Here is a 20,311-nt window from a genome sequence, read left to right on the forward strand (position 1 = left end):
GCTCACTAATTTCCATATGAGCAGCTGACTATTATTTCCATATGAGCAGCTATTGGAAACAAATTCTTCAGACAATTTGCTAGGGCTTTAGGCATTCACAGTTGTTAGAACAAAGAAGAGAATCCCAGTCTGGAAGCCAAGCTGTAAACTTGGCACACAAACGACATTAAGGAGATGAGCTTTAAAAACCATATGCCTCAAAACTAAATACTGCAAGCATGGACTGTAAGACCTGTAAGACTTTATGAAGCATTGTATAGTTTCTAGCTTTTAAAAAGGACACATGCAACATCACGTTCCAAAAATAGTTTTGCTCATCTATAAATAAGATGATTTGTAAGTAGTCAATAGACAGTATTCAAATATTCCTATAAATGAAAAGGGTTAATTTTATCACTTTGAAAAAGGGTATAATTATACCCTTTGTTTTAAATTTTAAATATATTATGTACCTATATTATTAACATATAGTACTTAACAACAGTGCTTGTATAAAGCTGGATTTTTTTAGTAGGAACATAATTCTGAAAGAAAATTAGAGAAACATAGAAAACTACAGAAAAATAGGAAATATTTCAGTAGCAATTAGTGGCAATGCAGAATGCCTATGGGGTCCAGGAACATGTGACAATAATGCTGATCAATATATTACTTCAATAACAAGCTGAACCAGATACCTCTCACTAAAAGCCTTCACCAAGATGTTTTTGGTTTGATTTGGTTCAGATTTGTTGTGTGAATTCCTTTTATCAGATTCTTGTCTTGCCTGACCTGTACTTAGTGTAGGAATTCCAGCCTGCTGTGATTTTTGGTTTTGCTTTTGTCTTTGCTTATTTGTTCACTGAGTGGAAGAATGTAGACTCACAGGAACTAATGAGATAATTTGTAAACCTGTCAGCAAAAGACATCAGAATTAATCTAGTGGTGGTCTGGTAAAAGAGGAGAAGATAATCTCACATGAAACTTCCACATTTGCTCTGCCTATTTCCTCCTTTATGCCTCTTTGCCTGTAGCACTATGCAGTGTGTAAACTCTGAAGCACGTGTGGTATTCCATCTCTAGCACTCCTATTCTTTGCATGAGTGTCTGCTTCAGAGCAGAGAGACTTTAGGAGACTTCTCAAGGATACAGCTGATCCAAAACCCACAGGGGCAATACGATTCTTAGCAACAATAGCATGTTTTTGAGAAAGCATTAAGTGGCAAAGTGGTACCCTATCACTAATGCTTTATATATTTCTTTCTTTCTTTTTTTTTTTAAGAGGAACTGAAGAAAGCAACCCTTCATCCAACTTCAAATCTCCTAGTTTTGTTCTTCAGCCTTTCTCTCACTGGCTTTATTGTTGCTGTATTTTTCCTACTGACATTCTCAGTAGAAGCATCTGGGAAGAAGACTGTACAAATGAGTGGAAGCAGAGGGGGCATGAAAGACAACAAAAATGGTCTTATAATAATCCATGAGGACAGTTTCCCACTGGGAAGAAAATCATTGGAGGGAAACTACTACATGAAATTGAGGTGACTGGGATGCTTGGATAGCTACCGTCTTATTTGTATTATGAGTTACCAGAAAATTAATGGCCTATTATGAGTAAGAGCAATCTACATCATTACTCTGTTAATTGGCACACCTTACTGGTATCTGCAGGGTTCCACACTGGATATTTGATGATTCATCAGTGGTGTGCACAACAACGGGCCTTCGGGATGGTAAGAGTTTTTTGCCTTGCACTGTTTGCAGGGCCCAGAGATGAGTGACCTTCGTTTCATCTTTTCTCGGGTCCTTCGTGTCTCGTGGTACAGCCATCATCTTTTCTAAAACAAAAAACAGAGAAAAATGAATATTTAGGAATTCTTACAGATACTGTACAGATGGCTGGTTTAGTGACAGCTGTTAGAAGAGAGTTTAAGCCACAGTTCTATGCCATGTTGTCATTTTCTCAATTCCTTGAAGACTGACAAAATAATAAAGATGAAAAAGAAAAATATTAATCATTAGGATTTAAAGAGAATCTTCACAACTGGCTTACACGATAGAGAGGAGAAAGCCTTGTAGGGAATAGGGCAGGAGAAGCCCATGGCATCATACATACATATTACGTATGGATTACATAAATCCATTGACAGTAAGACAAAACATGGTTTAAACTGAAGTACAGAAGAATCCTAGCAGACATGAGGAAGAATAAACAGAGCTAATTAAACAATGAGATGTTTGTTGAACCAACAGTACAGGATCTACGTCATCTGAGAGTTTCAATAACAAGTTAGACAGTGGTAAAGAATGACATACATCTGTGGTTGATCCTGTCTTTCTAGGCTTTGATGGAGTAGACGGTACCTTAAGGCATCTCCTGACATTTCATACTTCGTAACATGTATCTTCAGCTTTAAGTACTGGAAGTATCTGAGCTCTTTTTAACAGAATGGACTCCTCTTGAACATTTGTGAGCTGATGAAAAATACCTTATGAACTTTTTCCCCGAGAAAAGTTATTTAATTAATGTTGCATTACTGCATATTGTTATTCTGCTTTATTTTAGCCAACATTTTGGTTTTCAAGGGTTGGGTTCCTTCCACGTGAGGACTCATTTCCCAGTAAGTAGTAAAGCTTTTAGAAAACTTTCTGTGTAAAATTCCGACAGTAAAAAGCAACCTGATGTAGGAACCTGCGTGAACATTTACATCTGAGATGTCACTGATAAGAAAGAGTTAGAGACCTTGGAAGTTATATTTTTTGCCACAAAGATTTCAGCGAGGCCAGTGGCAATATAAGTTACTACCACATCATCCAGATGATTAAATGCCACTTAAATGTTTTAAGGACAAGGAATAGTTCTGCTGCTTTATCTATTCTGTTCATTATCCTTCTCCTTAGCTTGTAAAGCAATAGGATAACAATTTCATTTGTATGACAGTGATAACTGTCCAGCAGGAACAAGCCTGAGACCATCAATTCATTTCCCCAAAGCCATCCATTACTTAATCACAGCACGTTTAACACTGGGATTCAGCTGAGTCACATACATTAACCATGTTATGCTTTCCTAATTGGAGACTTTAGTAGATAGTGTTTACATTAAATGTACATGAAATTCTGTTAATGAGTTTCTGATTCTTCCTCATGTTTGATACTTATACAAACACTTTAAACGTGGGCAAATATTGCACAATGATATCTGTATGTCTGTAAATTCTCCTTCAACACATTGTTCATGTTCTTTTCATGTAAATTTGAAAGCACACTCTATGGCAGTTTGTAAGCGGAAAAAAAATTAAGATAGGACTACTTCTATTCTCTGAACATAGATTTGTGAACAGAAAGTTATATCAATGTACTCACATTTATATTGAAAGCCATTTGTGGGATTAATGAATCTTTGAACCAAGGAAGAGATATCACACAGGTGATTTGGATTATTACACGTTACAAACTAACAGAAAGGCTGATAGTCATAGTAATTAACTCAAAAGCAACTCACAGATTGAGCATACACTGTGGCAAAGCCCACTTCCAGATGATTCATAAGTAGAAGAGAGCAAACTGATCAATCATTGTCCTGTGAAAAAAGTTTGCCAAAGTCTCTTATTGTACTTCTTTTCAGCTCCATCAATCCCTTGCATCTCTATTCCCCTTTCTTCACAGCAAGGACCCCCGTTATCTCCAGTGCGTGGACCTGCAAGGAGGTACTGTTGGCTGTAGCTTAAATGCAGCTCATCTATGGTAAGTGAGAAACAGTAAAGCTAAAAAAAGAAGCCTAAAGCTTGTGGTTATACTAACTTTGATGAGAACAGAGTATGGATGAATGGTGATTGTGTGCAGGGTCAGCAATTTCTGCAAAAGGAAAAGACAGGAAACATGAAAGACAGCACACCAGTACTGAGAAATCAGTCATACAGAGTGATCAAAGGGAATGAGAGGAAACTGAGCATGAGACATATTTGTGACTCATTGCAATATAACCAATAGAATGTATTACAATATTAAAAGTCATAATAGAAATTGACAATCATACAGTAAGAGAAGCGTAAAAGGTCTCAAAAAAATCACATATGTAAAGCAGCTTATGTAAAACAACTAAAAAGATGTAGAAGAAAAGAATACTACAGTAAAATATCTGTTTGTTTTTTCAAGAAAGTACAACAGTCACATTAAAATCTTCTAAAGTGAAAAAGATGACGTTGCTAAAGAGTGAATCCTTCAAAGATGTATTCATGTGCATGAACAGTCCCACTTTAACACATGGAAACACTTACGTGAGTAAAACTCTCAGCAAATGTTTTAGGAGAACTTTGTGTCTTCTAACGTCCCATTTTTTCTTACATCTATTCATTTACCTCCACCAGCATTAGCAGCAGTACTAATATTGGTTGATGTGCTGTAGTATCATTTACTCACAATTTCCATGTGCTTCTATGGATAGCAGAGGAGTTACTGAACTCAGGTAGTCCCTAAGTGAATGCCCAGATCTTCCAGGAAGATCTTCCAGGTTGTGGATGCCCCATCCCTGGAGGTGTTCAAGGGCAGGTTGGATGGGGCCCTGGGCAGCCTGGTCTAGTACTAAATTTGGAGGATGGTGGCCCTGCCTGTGGCATGAGGGTTGGAGCTTCATGATCCTTGAGGCCCCTTCCAACCCGGGCCATTCTATGATTCCATATTCTGTGATTCCAAACCATGGTAGCATAAGCTGCTTTTCAGGGACAACCACAAGGCCAGCTGTCTGCTCAGTTCCACCATTCTTCCCACAAAAATTGCATACCCAAACTGACTGCTAGCAGACAGTCAGACATCATATATTCACCATTTTTTCGCTACTGAAATAGAGGTTCAGTGTGATCCCTGTTGAGCAGACAGCCAGGTGAGCTTTCTGACTGCCTCTCACCACTCATACCATGAAGCAGAGAAGCGCAAAGAAAATACTGCTGCCAACATCCAAAATACACCTGCAATTTGGGGCATCATCACATCCACTCTTACAGACAACACCCCCCAACTCCTTTTCACCTTTTCCCAGCAGATTCTCTTAGTACTTTTGCCCCAGTGTTTCCCTTGTGGAGGATTCTTACCCCACTAGTCTTGACAGAGAGTGGAAAAAATGTGATGAAGCAAGCATACTTTCAGTGTTTGGTAGAAATTCATGGTGCTTTAGTCTGTAGGAGTAAAAATCAATGATGCTTTTTCACTTGCCAGAAGCATCTCACATGTGATATATGGAAATTTTTAGTTCAGATCACATACACTGAGCCAAACTCTGCATTTCTTTCTTCTCTTCTCCACTGCGTTACATTTAATTTTTCCTTAACTGAGCAACATTGTGCAGTTGCAGTCATTACAACTGTTCTCAGTCTGGATTTACCTTTGGAGGTCAATACTAATTATTCTCCATACATTCCCCATTTCGGAACTGCAAGCAGCTTTCATGTCATCTCTATGGTTTTTCAGTTAGTCCAGAAAAAGGTATTAACTCACCCTACAAATCTTGCCATGGGGCTGTTCTGCCATTCATACAAAGAAAACTGTCTTTCTTCTCTGCAGAGTACAGTGAATTTTTCATCTTCTTACCTCACAGTTATATCTTTTAAAGAATAAAAGTAAATACAACATTAGTGAGGATTCAGTAACAGTAGGTCAGCTATAAATACTCGTAAATGGGAAACATATAGTGAACATCTTTGGAATTACAACATTACAGCATTCTGATTTTAGGAAAGTTACAATTAAGCTCCACTTCCATAAAACCAGCTCTATATTACAAACTCAACAAAAACGTATGGTGGAGCAGAAGTCCTACTCAGTGCACCTCGTGCCTTTTACCCAGTTATTCAGATACAGCACTGTCACAGTTCTGGCCTGGTTTGACCTGGTTGCTTGACTAAATGGCACAGGGGGACCCTGTGATGGGTCTAAAAACAAAACAGCAGCAACGAGCTAAGGGAGAAAATTAATTCACTAAGTATTAGAGCACAGTGTGAGAGAATGCAATATAACACAATACAATTGGAATTGTAGCTAATACATTAAATAAACAAGAGATTGTCCAAAACCAAAGGCCTTACTCTAATGTTGAAGGTGAGACAGCTAGGGAGCATACACTGCAGAGCCAAGCAGAAAAAGAAGTCTCATGACTCCCAGTTTTCTCTTTCCCTTTAAACAGAAAATGGAAATGGAACAGTGAGGTATTCTGGGAGATACAGTTCATCCTTTCTCTTCTGTGAAATGTACCTGGAACTATCAACAGTCCATGGAACTGAAGCCTTAACTCTTTAACTCCCTGTGCATTACCTGATGCTATGATGTGGAATACCAATAGCAGAAATCTTGAAACCACCACAAGTATGCCAGGGGACAACATCAGGGCCAACATTGTCTATCTTCATTAATGACCTGACCGTCTGGACAAAGTGCACTCTCATCAAGTTTGTAGATGGTACAACATTGCTGCTGAGGCACTAGTTGAGTGTGCTGCCATTCAAAGGGAGCTGGATTGGCTGCAGTATTAGGCTGAAAATAATCATGTGATATTCAACAAGAAGAAATGCAAACTCCTGTGTCTGACAAGGAATGACTCCCCAGTACATAATGACAGGATGAGGAGAAGCACTACAGAAAGGAATCTGGGTTCTGCAGGACAAAAAGCTGACCACAAGCCAACACTGTGCCTTCACAGCAGAGGAAGTCAACGACCTCCAGAGTCACGTTAGGCAAGGCATTGACAGCAGGTCAGCAGAGGAATTCCCTCTCCTGTACTCAGTTCTGGTGCGATACATCTGGAGCTCTGGGCTTACTGGTATGAGACAGGAAGCTACTGCAGCAGGTGCAGTGAAGGGGCACAAAAATAACAAAGGAAGAGGATAATGTGACATGAAGAGAAGCTGAAAGAACTGAGACTGTTCAGCCTGGAAAAGAAGAGGCTTAGGGGGATCTTGTTGATGATATAAATTCTTCATAGGAAGGAATGAAGAAGAGGGAGCCAGATTCTGCCCAGTGACAGGATAACAAGTGATGAACACAAAGTGAACACCTGTGAAAGTCTCTATAAATAGGAAAAACAAAACAAAAAAACAACAGTTTTACTCCAGGAGAAGACAAACACTGGAACAGATTGCCCAGAGAGGTGATGGAATTTCTGGAGATGCTCAAGCCCAATTGGACACGTCTGCGAGCAACACCCTGCCTGAGCAAGCAGTGGACTAGAAAATCTCCAAAGGTGCCCTTCCAGAATCTGTGATTCCAATTGAAATTCTCTGAAATTACTCTTCTTGTACCTTTGGGTGCTCCCAGATGAAATCATTAGGAATCACACAACTTCTTTCCCTAATCGGATATAAGAATCTAACACCTAGAGACCTGTATTTTTCAAGACTGTCGTGTTGTAAGCATTTACACAGCTTCATTTTTCATGTGAAGCTATATTCATTCACTCTGGAGTTTACTTTAAGTAGTTTGGACCACACTTCAGAACTTCATCACATCAGTGGTTCCACCCTCACTCTAAAGGTAATGCTGCTTTTCCTGAATACTCTCTGATTTGGCCCTGAGAGCTCACAAGCTACACCTGCTCACTAACTGAAAATACAGCAGCAAAAATTATTTCCTGATTTGTTCACTTGCATCAGCCCAAGACATTTCCAAACCAAACCCTCCAGGTGGGCTGAGAGGGTATGGTCTATCTCCTCTGGTTCCTGACTATTGAGTCCCACCACGTCAGAAAGTACAGCACGTCAAAAAGTCTGTGCAGTGCTCAAAAGTGAGATGGGGAGAAGCTAGGTTGGCACGATGAGATATTCTGCACAGCCCTTACTAAGCTGATGCTCAGATAAATCCCTGCTGTCTAGTGTAAACTCCTTTACCTTTTACCTCCAGTTACCTCATCTAATGATCCTCTAGTAAGATGAGGTATATCCATTATGCCCTATCCCCCATTCTTCAGGTGCCCTCTGTGCTCTGTCTGAAGTCAACTCAGGCTCTGCAGGTGGCAGTATGTCCTACCTGTTGCTAAGTCCACACGTTCTCCTTTCCCTACCATGACATTGCTACCCAAAGCCTGCACAGTTTTAGAAGAAAAACAAAAGGACAAAAATGTTCTCCAGAAAATAAGTCCAATTCTGTTAGCCTGGGCTCATGTAAGGGCCAGTCACTGAAGGAAGTTGTCGTAGTTTGGCCAGGTTTGGTGATAAGGAGCTAAGGGATCTATGGACTGGGAAGACAAAAGGGTGGGGGAAGAGGCAAGAAAACCAGCAGCAGTGAACTAAGGGAAAAACTTCATTTAAAAAATACAGTGTCGGAATGTGAGATAATAGAATATGATGGGATTTGGAGTTAATAACTCAAATAAAACAGGAGAGAGTTTACAAAACTGCATTCCTTACTCTAATGCTATAGGAGAGACAGCCAGGAGCACAGAGAGCAAAGAGGCAGTCTTGAGACTCCGCCAGTTTTATCTTTTTGTTCGAATGGAAATGGAACAATGAAGTCTTCTGGGAGTTGTAGCTCACTCTTTTCTTCTGAGACCAGGAAACCAGAAATGCTGACAAGCCACTGAACTGCAGTACTAACCCTTTAACTCCCAGTACAGTGTGACGTTATGATGTGGAATACTGACCAAAAATCATAAGACCACAACAAGAGAGGATCTCTTGGAGGTAGGCTGCTTCCTGGGAAGGAGTGCTGTGCAGCCATAGAGCCACTTCACCAGTTGGGGGAGCACAATTTTTCTTGCTATGATTACTGGTCTACCTGTGAATACTTTGCCTGGTATCTCCAAGAATCTGTCAGAAACAATTTTGCTTCTTTGTGAGCAGGGCATCTACATTACCTTTATGTTGTGTGTTCAGACAGTGCTAGTCTGCAGCCATGTGCAAAGCCCTACGAAATCATTAGGGAAAAACTTGTGCCAAGACATCTGAAGGCACTTCTCCAGAAAATACAGGTGGGCAAAACACTGTGCACCTTCTCTCTGCCTTTGATCTCTTACTCTGATTCCCTGAGAAGGAAAGTGCAGAGGCTGAAGGGGAACCACAGGGCACTTCAACAGCCCGTCCACCAGTAGGGATGCATGAGGGACCATGGCTATGCAACATGCCCACAGAGCCACTTGTCTTCAGCTCTGACAGCTACCTGCAAAGCTTTGACTTCAGTGACTCTGAATAGGGTGCTCACTCTTAACTACTGATACACTACAAAACATTTCAGATAGTTACATTTAGTACTGTTGGAGCAAAGGTTTACTCCAGCTTGAATACATGGAAAACAGAATTTGCTTCTAAGGCCTCCAAGGGTAGACATAATGGCTGCAATAAAATAAATCAGCGATCTACATTTGCTGCTGTTTTCCATCCCAAACATTTCACTGTCGGAGGATAATCAGCTGAGACTACAGATGAGCCTTTAAGAAATTAGCTTAGGAGTTACTGTGCTGTGATCAAGTTACAAAACAACAAGAGGCTCTAATACTTGGATTCAGAGTGCATGAAATTGCTATTCAGTGTGAAGAATGATCATTTAATAAACCAACCTACTTGCCTTTCATCTGTCTTCACCATTTTCACCACAAGACTTACAGAAATGTCATTAGAAATTGACAGGCATCTCAGTTCATACGCAGCCTCCTTCTGTAAGATAACAAATACTTAATTGCCACCCAGGGAGTAGGGATATATTTAAGTTTCCCCCACAGCCTTATGGAGTTTGCATCCAGGTCACCTACGTTCCTATAGAGCATGCGAAGCACAAGGAACAGATGTAAAAGTATATACACACACTCAATTCACACCTCTCTACTTCTGTTCATTTTTTTCTCATGTGAACAAATGAAGAACCCATCTGGAGATCAAGGGGAAAACAAACAAAAACTGCACATAAATAGAAGGCATTCCTGGAGCCTGTGTAGCTACTTCTACTATAAACAGTAACTGAATAAATTGTTGATATGGTTTTCAGACTAAGAATTAGAGCCACATTTAACCCTCTTTCAGGCAAAGTCCCTGATCACGAGGCTTTCAGCTCTGCTCTTGTTGATGTTTCCTCACTGGGGAGCAGGAGGCAACTCTATGCTGAGCAGTTCATCAGCAGGATCCGTCTGGGATGGAAGACCCTTTCCCAGTCCTGGGCCTGTTTGTAGCTGAATCTTATTTCTCCTCTCCTAAGTCTCAAGACAATACTGAATCCTGTGTTCTTGCACTGCCCTATACTGGTCAAGTGCTCTCATCACCTTATCCAACAGCATGGCCTTAAAAGTGCACAGAACTGTGCTGCAGTTCAGCACATACAGGACTGCTGAACGTGACAGGCAGCTTCAGAGACACCCAGACTCGTCTGTGCCAGCAGCAGGAAACAAGGAGCACCCCATAGCACCTCAACTTTCATCAGTGCCTGCATGTGGGGAACTGAGCCAAGTTCCTAGCTCCATGTGCACATCGACATGAGAACACCTACGTTCAGGAAAGCAATTAACTGGAAATTGAATCTCACTCCTCCTCTGAAATGTTGCAGTCTTCTTTACAACATTTTCAGATGATTTTGTAAGAACAGAAAAAAAATCCGTAGACATGATTTAATTAAAATTTGTCACCTTTGCTTGATCTTTAAAAGCACTTTCTCTATTAACAAATTTGATACATGAAGAAAGAAAGACAATTCAATCTCTACAATCTCCACTAGATCTATTTTTATCTCTCTCCATCAAAATATTTCTAATCCCTTTCTACAGCCTTGGTATTCACCCAAAAGCTAATATTAAAATCCACCCCATCTTCATTCTTGTTTTCATCTTTATAGATCAAAAGTATCTAAGATAATCTGTGATCCTGAGCAGATCCCAAGCAGCAGCCCAAATACAAAGTGAGGCAGAATAGAAAAAAAAAGGATATGCAATAACTATTTCTCCTGCTATCATAGAACCACCGAGGTTGGAAAAGACCTGCAAGATCATCACCAATATTTCTCACTAAACCATGTCCCTCAACGCAACATCTGAACGTTCCTTGAATGCCTCCTGGGTCGGTGACTCCACCACCTCCCTGGGCAGCCCATTCCAGTGCCTGCCCACTCTTTCAGAGAAGTACTATTTCCTAATGTCCAACCTGAAGCTCCCCTGGTGCAACTCGAGGCCATTTCCTCCAGTCGTGTCACTAGTTACATGGGAGAAGAGGCCGAGACCAGCTGGCTACAACTTCCCTTCACGTAGGTAGAGAGAGCTATAACGTCTCTCCTGAGCTTCCTCTCCAGCAGATTGAACAATGCCAGCTCCCTCAGCCAAGTTGGTAACAGCCTACACCACTCTGTTAAAGAGAGGAGCTGCATAATATTGTGGCAGATTAAAATTACTCAAGCACCCCGATAGGCAGGAAGGTAAATATTAAAACTAAAGTCCAGCTGGATCAAAAGAACCAAACATATAATTTCCAATCGTGCAAGTTTTAATTTCATTATTAGGGAGTCCCAAACTTCATGGAAACCAGGAGGATTCACCTCTTAAACAGATTTTACTAAAGGTGTTTTATCATAGAGTTCTGCACTGAGCTCTCAGGTTTCCTATAAAGCTGCAAGGAAATCTGCCCCTCCAGCAAGTCTGTTACCTTGAACACATCCCATGTCACAGTGCATTTGGGAAGAGTGACAACTGCTAACTCTCCTTGTACACTTGTGTGTGCATTTACCCTAGAGGTCTCCCTGTAAGCAGTAAGCAAAGGCTGTCATTGCTCCAGATGTGTGATAATACGAGATCAATGTCTGAAGCAGCCTGTCTGACAGTGAATCTCTGCTTTGAGGAAGATGAGGAAGAAGGTTAGATATTACACGGACTTCTTCATTATTCACACCTGTCACTTTTATCTCAAGCTGTAAGTAACTGTCTTATTTTGTAGGCTTTCTTCACAGCTGCAAAGCTCAAGTCTTTTGTTTCTGCCTTGCTACACATTCCACTGGAGCCACAGATAAGGTGCAAGATGGGCACCTTATCAGATGTTCCCCCAGACAACAGAGGAGATGCAGCCAGCACAGCTGCTGCTGCCACATGGCATTTCTTATCCCCCTGACATTTCAAAACCACAGGAACAGGTTCAGCTGTCAGTGAAGTGCTTTCTGGAAAGGCATACTGTTTTGGAAAGAGTAAAGCCATACTGCCACACTATGTAGTACAGGAGATGAACCAAAGATACGCATACACTACAATTCACACCAAGATTTACTTACATACTAAACAGAGATATAGAGAGTTTTTTAGATGGCTTTCTTAAAGTGACTTCCAGCTCGAGGCAAGGCAAAAATAAGAGATACATAAAATGAATACATAATAAGCACTTAAGTTAAAAAAAGAAAAAAGAATAGGGCTCAGATAAGGTCAATTTGCAATAGCTTAATAGGTTTGGGATGAAAGATGGGATTTGTGACTGTGATCAATCTTTAATACTTAGAGTTAAGGTCTACATGAAAATCTTTCAAAATGGAAAGACTCATTGGTATGCCCTTACCTTTGTCAGCTGTTCACTTCTTAACTGTATACTGATGATCTTAAAGACAACTGCCATACTCTATTTCAGGCTATGAGTAAATACATGGAGAATACTCAGTTCTGCAGTGCTGGCTGTCTTGTTTTCTTTTTGGCAAAAAGGCCGGTGGCTGAATGGTGCCTTTAGAAAGACCTGACATTTCCCAAGCGAGCCTGGAAAGGAACACATTCTATCTTCTTTTCCCTACAAAGTTCCTGCTCAGCCCATTTTTCTGATTCAACAGAAGGGGAATGCAAGCTCATCAAATATGCCTGTAGTGTATGGCTACAGCTCTCCTGAGCTCTAAAACATTACATCTTTTTCTGCGAAAGGTACATTTGGCATGCAGGTTTGCCCAGGGAATATCAGCTTCTATGTTCTCCTTCATAATTCTATTCCATTTAGTCAGAGCTGCAGCCAAACAGAGAATGCCATGACCATTGCTACAAACATCTCAAATGATCTCTAAAAAGTCAGAAAGAAGATCTGAACTTTGAGACTAATGATGACTGATGATGGTTACTGCCTGACTTTGTAGCCCCATCATCTGGAAACAGTGATGAAGTGAGAACATACATGCACACACAGCTCCAGAAATTAGATTTCCTGCACCATAAATTGACCACTTTCAATGGTCATTTCTTTCTAATAACTTGCAACTTTCCATCCTGCAACAAAACATCATCCTTCAACCCAGTAGAGATCTGTATTGCTTCCTTTATGTTTTGAAAGTTTTTATGAGATAAGAAGAGGCCAAGGGGAGAAGTTGGACATACTGCTCATTTTCTGCTGAGCCATACCTGTAACAGACTCTGTGGGATCCTCTTACTCTCCACAGCATTTTTAATTGCCATATCATAAAATAGTTTTTAATGCATTGAACATTAAGGGATTTAAATCTCTTTAATGCTCCTGGATGGTAACCTCTCAAGGTTCATACTGAGGCCAGCTCCATATAATAAATAGAATGCGGGCAAAAAAGCAATAACAGAAATTAATGACAAGTATTGTAGAGAATATGTGAAACACTTGAAATCAGATCTCTAGGAGTTTTGCATTTCCAACAATAAGCCAAAGCAGTAAGTGAGGGAGGAAGGAAGGAGGGAAGGAATATTTCTGTTCTTTCCGGGGTAAAGTCACTTATTACTCTCCAAGCAAAAGGTTTTATACAATTTAATACAGGTCAATACTGTCAAGATGTGTGAAATCAAACCCATACAAGGAAGAACCCACAACAGCAATCAGATGTGCATAGGCTGGGGTAAAGCAGTATGAAAACCATGGTATCACTGTACTCAATAGAAGGTTAATCTTGAAGATATGAAAGTGCTGTCAGCAGAGGTATAGGCAATGTTTCAAAAACAGTAATGTATACAACGCAATATGAGCCAGTCTGGAGAATGTAACAGCTGTCTTGTCCTGACTAACTATGCAATTTACAGAAATCTGTGATTATTTAAGAAATGTGGACAGCAATACCTATACTAGCAGGAGCGAATGGGATCATTTTAGCTAACTTGAAGATTTTCCTATCAAATTATCTCCAAAGAATGGAAAGAAATCAAATTTACGTAATTGAGTTTGTTCAGCATATAGGTATTTGAAACCAATTAAGGTTATTTAAATCCTCTGTGTCATTAATGAGCAGCTTCAGATAAGGACAAGCTCTCTCAACGCACCATTAACAAGCCCAGCAACACTTGTGAAATGAGCTGCAGCTTGGACACACACCAGTGCATCAGGTCATACAGGAGGAAATGCCTTTTCAGAGCACATTTTGGCTGTTCTCACAAAACCAGTCAGAAAGCTCCCCATCTGTCTTTTCCACAGGTATTTTTAGTATCTGAGACAAAGACTTGTTACAAAAGCCTATCAGAATCCTAACAGTTGATAATTGTGGGGTTATTTTATTAAGGTTATTCTTTTTTGCTAGTTTCAGTGTCTGAACTAAATGAACTTCATTAGTTTGCAAATATTAGGTCTTGTACCTAAGTGCATGTATTTGTAAGTATCCCAGTAGATATCTATGATACATGAGCACTGACAAGTTTCCATGAATGACAGTGCTTGGAATACCACATTCATTCTTGCTCACATAAAGGATTTTTTCTAATTCTATTTGAATTATTCTAAATTATTCTAAATAATACACAATCTTTTCTGCTTGTTATATGGGTAAAAAGGCACGTCACTTGTAACCACTATGCTATTTTGCAATAACACCTATGTCATCTCTGAAGTTTTGAAAACTTCAGATTCAAAAAGAAGATTCATCTCATCTCACATTACTTACATGCCAACCGTAACTGTTAAGTTGTTCTGAGTATCCCATAGCCAAAGAAAATGCAAATTTTGCGTGTTTTTCCTTTTCATACATTCTTCCTCAATTCTGAAAGGCATTTTCCATAGAATAACAGAGACTTCTGTGTTCAAGCAAGTCCACCTGTTAAAAGTTAGATAATTTAACAGATTCATCTTCTCAGGCTAAGTTTATACTCAGCAGCTTTCCAGGAGAAGTGCCCAAGTGATCATGACGGCCAAGTTCAAGGCTGGGCAAGCTGTAGTCAAGGTCTCTACCTACTGCAGTTTAACAGTCACATCAAGGCTGAATCAGTCCTTCATCCAGTGAATCAATATATTAAAGCTAGACTCAAACTACAGCAAATCTCAAACTCACAAATGCAGACTTCTGCTCCGACCTGCACAACATCTGAATGAATGCCACAGGGTAAGCGGGTTAGATACAAGTCCTACAAAACTCAAAAAATGAAAGACAACAGTCACAAATCACAGCAAATGAAGGGGATTTTAAAGGCTTAGCCTTCTGGCTGTTTGTTGTAGCATGTTTACTTAGCACTCTGAGCATGTCTTCAGTTGACAGATGAAAAACATTGTTTTTACTCATAATGAATAGGCATACAAGAATTCTGAGAACCTTGATCTTGCCACAGTAAACTCAATAGACTGGAAACTCTTAAAAAGCACAGTTGGGAAAGTTTTAACAATTCCATCAACAGCAAGAAAGTTCTTGACTGCCTGATCAGACTGAAGCAGGGTGGCAATAAATCTCATCAGCTCAGGATGAAGAGGAGGTAGTACTGTCTGGACACCAAAGGAAAAAGAGGACTACATGGAAAAGTTTGCACTTCAATAAATGCCTGGGGAAAAAAAAAAAAAAAAAAAGAGGAAACGACCAAATGTGAGAATAAGGCATAGAGAGGAGTGAATACAGCTGAGGTTCATCCAAGCAACAAACTTACGAATGAATTGTTGATGCTGGGGAGATGAAGTCAGCTATGCCACCAAACATTAAGATAGAGATGGTAAACAATACAGAAAACAGAATCAAATGAAACTAGACCTTTGACTTCTAAGACGTCCCCACATAACCACTGCTAAGCTTTCTTTGAGCAAACCTAAAACCATGCCCACTTTCTTGTTAACTTAGTAAGAGATTAAAGCTCATCGTCCAGAATAAAGTTTCAAGCCAAACTGGATTACCAAGGTAAAAATCAAAAATCTGTAAACATGGGTAGGAACATCAGATGAAAAGACAGAAATGTAGTAAAAAGGCAGGCAGTGCCCAGGGATTTGAGATAAAGGGCACAGACTTCACCTACAGCTCCAGTAAATTGACACTGCACATGCTACTGCAACTGAAGAGCATGGGAAGCCTCCGCAGCCCTCTGATTGCTATTAAATCTTGGTAGAGGAGATCCTAATAGAAAAGAAATTAGCTTAAGCCAATTACAAATGAAAATCCTTTCATTCATCTGTGTTTGCCATGCTGTACACTGATATTCTCTTCCAAATAATAATAATTTGACATTAAACTTGTCTGCAAGGCCCATAATGTGACTTAACTGCATATTAGGACACAGATTTCCATTGCTCTGGCCCCACACCATCAGTTTGAGTCGTGTGTTAAATGCAGCATATTTCAGATCAAAAGCCAGATGCCTTGACCATGCAACTCCTACCATGAGTCTTTTACTGAACTCCATGAATTCATGTATGACTGTAATGCACCCTGAGCCTTCTGAGTTCATAGGATGACACTGTTTAGGCATCTCATACTGCTGCTGAGACCTTCAGCTCCAATTCTATCTATCTGATCCATACTGAATCTTCTTCATTAATCTGTCAGTCCATCACCAAGAAAAAGCCCAGTCCCTCTGCAAACAGATGCAATAGGGGAATCCCAGGTTATGAAGGCAATATTTACATCCAGATGCTTTTTCACTTTTTTTTAGGACCAGCCTGACTTCCTTGCTAGCATCGCAGACGTCACACTGCCAAGACCTGTCACCTCTTCTGGAAAACACAAGTGCAGCAATGCTTCTTCCTTGACAGGGGGATAGGTAACAGAAGGAAGCCCTGGCCTTGCCCCATCATCAGTCACATAAGACCTCTTCAGAGGAGTTGGGGCAGCTTTCTTGTTGGCTCTGTGGTGGTTGGAAACAGATCTGAACAGCTACAGTTAGAAATGTCTCAAGCTCTCAGGACGATTTCCTTCAAACTGCTCTCCCAAAAAAGCACTTCCACACAGTAAGCCTCAGTAACAGAAGAGGTCTGTCTTTTCAACAGAATTTCTGTTTGTTAGGTAAATGCCATAGCAGTACTCTTCAGAGCAGGAAATCTGCCATAGTGATTGTCTCCACGCCACAAATACGATCAGGTAGAATAATGCCCTCTGATCTTTAACTTGACACAAAACTATTTACTTGTTGAAGTAGATAGGTAGGAAAGGAGCATTTCAAAAGACCCAGAGCCAGTCATTCACAACCTTTAAATGTGCATCTGCACAATCTGGAGTGTGAGCCACAAAAGAGTCATAAATGGAACCTGCCTTCCAGGAAGAGATGGCAGTTTGACTCAATAAGTCACGCTGCAACTCTCAGCAAAACAGAGCATACACAGCTCAGTGCTCAACTCCTTTCCTGACATTAAAGGCTACAAGTGAACAGAACCAAACAGCTAGAACTGCCGTGGATCTCTGCTCTAGGCATCATTCTCACCTGTTGATTCAGTACTGCAATCAAGTTTTAAGTTTCCTTCACAAAAACTCCAGCTCCCATTTAGTACCAGTGATTATGCCACTTGGGTTATCCTGCCTTTGTCTAGAAGTACAGCAAAAAGCTGGCATGTTGGGAAATTATCCAAGTGGGAGTACCCCTTCAAATAAGGGGTCTGCATAGTGTTGAGCATGGATCAGATGCTTCTTCGGTGCTGCATAACTTGGGGTTCTTAGCATCTAAAGGGACAGCAGTTATTTATTATTCTGTCCTTACAGCATTCGATCTAATAAACAGCAGGTCAAATGGTACCTTACAGACTCTGAGTGCCTTTCATACCAGGATCCTAATGGACCAGTACTCCCCCAGCAACAAACAAATACACCAAGAGTGCAGGACAGAGCAGTTAAATTGTTATCTTCCTCAAAGTACAGAAGACACCACATCTCAGAAAGAACAGTACCGCATGGAAGGATTTGTGTGCCTCCTTAAAATAGAATTTCTGCTCTCTAGAATCAGCCATCCAAAAATTAAGACATATTATCTTAAGTTAGTATTTACATTCCCTATATATTCAGCAAAGAGAAAGCAGTGATGAAGGATAGCAACCCATACCCTTTCAAGACAGCCCTCTGGGATGGGAAAGATTAAGCTTCCTCTGTAGATGCACTTAGAACGTCCACAGCAGCCAAATCTGATCTTCAGCCAGCTTAACTTCACACCTAACGGTTACAGGTTTGATGTCAAGTGAGATGATTTGTACCCCAGTTGGTACTGACAAGGAAGTCAGAACAGGCTGGAATCAAAGTATTTGAAGTGCACTAAGGACAAGATAAGTAGAGCCATCTATACTGCTATATAAAAAGACAGGAATTTTAAGAAATACATACATCATCTGGTACTGACGATCCATTATTTGGCTATGCCCTCAGTGCTCCACACAGTTCTGCTGGATTTTCTTCATCTTGTAATGAGCGACCCATCTGTTGACTCTAGACCAGAGAAATGTATTGGTAAGGACTGGGAACCAAAAAAATCCATTTTTGACTAGCTATTTCTATAATATTATAGGGATGTTTTAAATTCTTTCTTGCTATAACAGAGTGACTGAGTTACTGGCCCACCATTTTCTACTACCTGAGAATCTCCAAATATACTGCTATGCACACACAAGCATAAACAGAGATTATGTCAACCTCTTATTTAAATAAACTTGAATATAGGAACTCAAGAAAAATAATTTATGATTAATGTGGAATTGTAAGTATTCACAGACTCCTTCTCTAGCTTACTTTTAGAACATAAATTCTTACTGATGTTTTCATGATGTCCATTCTTACTTCTTGACTTCCATTTTGCCTTCTTGCTTTCAAGAAAACAAACGATAAAAAAATACTATTAAACAATTAGTTCTCTGCTTAGATGCCTCTGCTTGCAAGTTGTTCTACTGCAGGATTTCTCTTTATTCCACAATGCTACAGTTTGCCAGGTTTTCGTGTTTGCCCTAGATAATTCCCAATTGCAGTGAACACATGCTAGAAAACCTTAGTTATACTGTATCATCAATGAATACACACACATTATAATTACGAAACACAAGAGAGTTTGGCTAAGCAGATTATTACATACACCAAAGAAGGAACGGATAGAGTGCTTACGCTTACCTGGGCTTGCTGTAAAACTCCAAAGAACGGATCTCCAGAAAAAGATCCTTCCCCCCTGGTAGTCAGCTCTTAAATGGGACTAGGAGAGGTGCAGCCAGGCTCCACTCCTTCCAGCAGCACAGCTGAATTGCCTTCACCTGTGCTCCCAGGGCTGACTCATTGCTCGCCTCAGGTGATCAATCAGAGGTTCAGGCCATTCTTCCCATACATATATACACCATAAAAATCAAACTACAGCTTCAGAAATACATCTAAGCACACTGCTTACACATCCTTGCTTCTCGGCCAGGATGCTGGCTTTTACCCAACCTGAGCTATTGCTCCCCTCTACTCTGTCCTTGTGAGGCCCCCTCTGGAGTACTGCATCCCAGTACAGTAAGGATGTGGAGCTGCTGAAGCAGGTCCAGAGGTGGCCTTGGAGATGATGAGAGGGCTGGAGAACATTTCCTGTGAAGAAAGGCTGAGGGAGCTGGGCTTGTGTAGCTTGGAGAAGAGAAGGCTCTGGGGAGGCCTTATTGCAGCCTCCCAGTACTTGAAGGGAGCTTACAAGTTTTTACACAGTCTGCTAGTAATAGGACAGGGGGAAATGATTTTAAATTAAAAAGGGGGCAATTTAAGTTAGATGTTAGGAGGAAATGTTGTACCCAGAGGTTGGTGAGGCGCTGGCACAGCTGCCCAGAGAAGCTGTGGTGCCCCATCCCTGGAGGCGCTCGAGGCCAGGCTGGATGGGGCCCTGGGCAGCTGAGCTGGTGGGGGGCAGCCCTGCACATGGCAGGGGTTGGGGCTGGGGGGGCCTGTAAGGTCCTTTCCAATCTAAGCCATTATATGATTCTATGATCTTCCAAAGGTATGTGAAGGTTGACATATTTTTGCACCTTTTTAATCACTATAAATTAAACCATTTCACAATGTTAGATTAAGGATGATACTTACAACAATGGTTATGCAAGAAGTGCAGATATGAGATCAGCCAGGGGCTTTTATCCCTCACCAACTCTTGATTAAGGCGAATGCCAGGAAGTCCATGGAAAGCAGTGACTTCATAAGATGACAGCCAAAAGCTAGACCCTCAAATAGGAAGGATCTGCATAATTCCTTCAAAAGACACAACAGTCTAGCTGAAGTTTTGGCCCTGAAAGCATTG

General features: G+C 40.6%; 1 long non-coding RNA gene across 1 annotated transcript; it reads right to left on the bottom strand.

Moving 5' to 3' along the window:
• Positions 1-1,330: 1,330 nt before the first annotated feature.
• Positions 1,331-19,051, bottom strand: LOC149912586 (uncharacterized). Its single transcript, XR_016461567.1, has 5 exons — positions 18,817-19,051; positions 18,394-18,493; positions 5,470-5,575; positions 3,482-3,718; positions 1,331-1,814 (listed from the first exon to the last, which is right to left on the bottom strand). It is a non-coding gene; the product is annotated as an uncharacterized LOC149912586 (long non-coding RNA).
• Between the last annotated feature and the right edge of the window lie 1,260 nt (positions 19,052-20,311).

Source organism: Phasianus colchicus, chromosome Z (genome assembly GCF_987193195.1).
Source record: "Phasianus colchicus chromosome Z, bPhaCol1.hap1.1, whole genome shotgun sequence".
NCBI lineage: Eukaryota > Metazoa > Chordata > Aves > Galliformes > Phasianidae > Phasianus > Phasianus colchicus.